This window comes from Chelonoidis abingdonii, chromosome 7 (assembly GCF_003597395.2).
Source record: "Chelonoidis abingdonii isolate Lonesome George chromosome 7, CheloAbing_2.0, whole genome shotgun sequence".
NCBI classification, from domain to species: Eukaryota; Metazoa; Chordata; order Testudines; family Testudinidae; genus Chelonoidis; species Chelonoidis abingdonii.
The window spans coordinates 32,213,407-32,217,391 of NC_133775.1; positions in this window are offsets into that span (position 1 = coordinate 32,213,407).

The window sequence follows — 3,985 nt, forward strand, 5'->3', positions numbered from 1 at the left end:
GAAGAGTGCAGTGCTAGGAACAGCTAAGATACTGCGCAGAACCCTCAAACTCCCAGGCCTCTGGTAGAGGACCCGAGGTTGAGGAAGACACATACCACCCATAGGGGTGAGAGGGGAATTTTTTTTTTTTTTATATATGGTGCTTGCATACATGAACATCTGCATCTGAGAGTGTAAACACCATGACTGCCTGAGCAAACCATGCATGCACACTTGCCTAGTTAGCACCTAAATGACCATTTGAGAGCACAACTATGGTACTTGCAGGCACAAATAGTATGAACCTGTTTACATGTGAAGATGAGCCTCTGCTTTTAAAAAATTTGGCCCCTGGAGTCAGAAGGAGGTAGAGATCAACATTATCAAACAGCGCAATGGAAAAACTCTTCAGTGCACACAAAAGATGAAAGTGTCATACAATCATAGAAGATTAGGGTTGGAAGAGACCTCAGGAGGTCAACTAGTCCAACCTCCTGCTCAAAGCAGGACCAACACCAACTAAATCATCCCAGCCAGGGCTTTGTCAAACTAAGCCTTAAAAACCTCTACGGATGGAGATTCCACCACCTCCCTACATAACTCATTCCAGTGCTTCACCACTCTCCTAGTGAAATAGTTTCCTAATATCCAACCTACACCTCCCCCACTGCAACTTGAGACCATTGCTCCTTGTTCTGTCATCTGCCACCACTGAGAACCCCCTTTCAGGTAGCTGAAGGCTGCTATTAAGTCCTCCTTTACTCTTCTCTTCTGCAGACTAAACAAGTCCAGTTCCCTCAGCCTCTTCTGCAGACTAAACACGTCCAGTTCCCTCAGCCTCTCCTCATAAGTCATGTGCCCCAGACCCCTGATCATTTTTGTTGCCCTCTGCTGGACTCTCTCCATTTTGTCCATATCCTTTTTTGTAGTGGGGAGTCCAAAGCTGGACACAATACTCCAGATTTGGCCTCATCAGTGCCAAAAAGAGGGGAATAATCACTTCCCTTAATCTGCTGGCAATGCTTCTGCTAATGCAGCCCAATATGCCATTAGCCTTGTCAACAAGGGCGCACCGCTGACTCATATTCAACTTCTCATCCACTGTAATCCCCAGGTCCTTTTCTGAAGAACCGCTGCTTAGCCAGTCAGTCCCCAGCCTGTAGCGGTCTCATCTCACTCTCCAGGTAAATTTGTTTTTAAATACACCTCAGAGGCCTATCCTGGTCTGCTCACTGGGGGATTACATAAGGGAATTACATGTGTTCTTCTCCCTGGGATTGTGCAGAACTGGGAGGTACAGCCCAAGGAAAGCTGGGTGCTTATTTGCATGAGCTCTCCCACCCAGAACTTTTAATTTCCCCACTGCTAAGTAACCTAAGACTTTCTGTCACAGAACCAGCATCCGTGGCCTTCTACTTATATGGTTCTGAAGCATGGAGTTATTTTGTGCTGGATCAGACCACTCAGTAATGAAGAATGAAATGACAGGCATCAATGACTCCCTTAACCATTAAGAGAAATATAATATATAATCAGGAAACTTTTTACATGCAGATACACTAGACATGCATACAATATACAGGATTCTCAGCTTTCAGCACCAAATGCTTATGAAATCGTATTTCCAGCTGGTTAGTGGTCAGGAGTTAACATGCAAAAATCCCACCACATGGATTTAAAAAACAATAATTAGACATCAAAATGTTAGCAGATTCTTCAGTGACCATGAATGTAATTCACTGAATAAACACTGGCTTGACATTTGACTGAATAAATTAAAACCCACAATAGTTTGAATAAAATTCAAGATATTTTACCAAAGTTCAGCACATGAAAAAATTAAAGTCTTCCTTCTAACATATGTTGCCCTATTGTGGTTCCATGGAGTTTGTTTATGACTGTGTCTTAGTAGAGTACTTACTATCTATCAGCATTTCTATTATGATAAACTCTATTTTGTCATGTTCATAACCTACCTGTTGAAATTTCCTTTGGGATGAAATTTGTTTAACTAAAGAATTTGAAATGGTAGTAGCTGAGATAACCTTGCCCACCACAGAGCAAAGAAACTTAAAAATTAAATGAAATCTTCTGATCTGTTGTTTCCACAAAACAAGATTTCCTGTTCACTAAGCAATACAACATCATCTTACAGCAATTTTTATAAACTCTGCCTTTTCATCAAATTGCTGATGGTTCATCATTATGCATTGATAAAAGAAATGAGAAAAACTTAAAATTGTCAGAAATCAGTACATTCAAATAAGTTCAGTGTGCTTATGGGGAAAAAAATGGACAAACTCTTCTCTGACTCCAAAAAACACAGAGCAAACTTGCTCTCTAATCCAGTCAGAACAGACAGGCATTCTCCATTGCACTAATATCCATCAGGAGAACATACCTGCATCTGTTATATGTGTGTTAGAAATAAAGTAATTGTAATGGAACATTGGCAAAAGGTGAATTTCTGCTACTTTGAAAATAAATGTTGCACGTATGCCTTGGCATATCTGCAGCATTCGGAGACCAATACAGCTATGGCAGCATTCTGATCCATTGACACTGTATATTCATTTCTTTCCACATCTTCTTCAAGTATTTTGCTTATGAGTCTATCCCAGTGAGTGAGTTTATTAAGGATCTACCAGTATTTCAGCCTATGGCATTAGCAAGACTAACAATAAAGCCAAATACGAATTATTGCATAGTAATAGCCCCTGGCTGAAGCATGAACTTCATCTATAGTTGCACAGTGTAACTATTCACAAAGATAGGACAGCACCTCTGCAAGTGCTTCAGTCAATCCCTATTCAGGATAGAACTTAAGTACATACTTAACTTTAAGAATTTACCTAAGTCCCATTGACGTCAATGGAACTTCAGCACATACTCAAGTCCAATTGAAATTAATGGGACTTAACTGAATACTTAATTTTGTGCACACAAGTAGGCCCCCTTGACTTCACTGCTTGGCTGCTTCAGTGCTTTCCTTGAACAAGTCTTCAGAAAGCAGCAGCTATCATGGTCTGAAAATAAATTCAGGCCTGCCCTACAAATATGAGCCACATCAAATTGGGGTCCACGCATTTCACAGATCCTAAAGTTGCCTATAATCACCACATTACCCAGAAATCTCATTTTTATTGTTACTGAAGAAGACACATTAATTCTTTTCAAAATTAAGATCTTTTCCGTGTATATTTCCTTAGAAGCTTGAAATAGACATCTGTTTCAAACCATGTATCCTTCTCTAGTGTGCATGCACTGTTTCTAAAGCAGTTGCTCACAACTGCAAGCTCTATTTTATATTTTTTCCTCTAGAAAATATAACACTTAAAATATGTTTTTGGAGGAAAAATGAGAAGTGCATACATTGTGCAAACGGGAAAAGGTAGAAGCCAGTGCTTTGCTACCTTCACAGTAGAGCTGGTCACAAAAAATTAATAAATACCCCAAAAAAACAAAACAAAACAAAACAAAACCCACACATTTCTGAAGTTTTGATTAAAAAGTTCCATGAAAGTTTTCAAATGTCTGCATTTATGACCAGCTCTCAACCATACTGCACAACAGAAACATCCTTTGAAATTAGCTTTTCTTCAAACAACTTTTTTTTGCTTGGGAAGAAGTAGTTCTATTGTTGCTGCTTTTTTATTCATTTTGGAGATACTCATTGATGCTCACTAACATGTTAATGAACAGGACTGCAAGCCTGGACAGAACTCTTCTTCAGAGCTTATTAATACATCCCTTTTATCAGCCAGAAGAGATGCTGTTGTGTGACAACTGAATGCACTTCCTCTGAAGTGCTCCAGTCACTGCTGGACCACAGAGCAGCAGACAGGGCAGAAATAGACATCACTACAAATAAGAAGCAGAAAGACTTCTCAAACAGCTACAAGAAAAAAGCAGAGACTAGAGTTTCAGGATAAAATGAGTGCCCCAGTACTTATGTCATTATGAAGTTAGGATTTTACATAAGATTCCCATATGTTAAAGTACATTT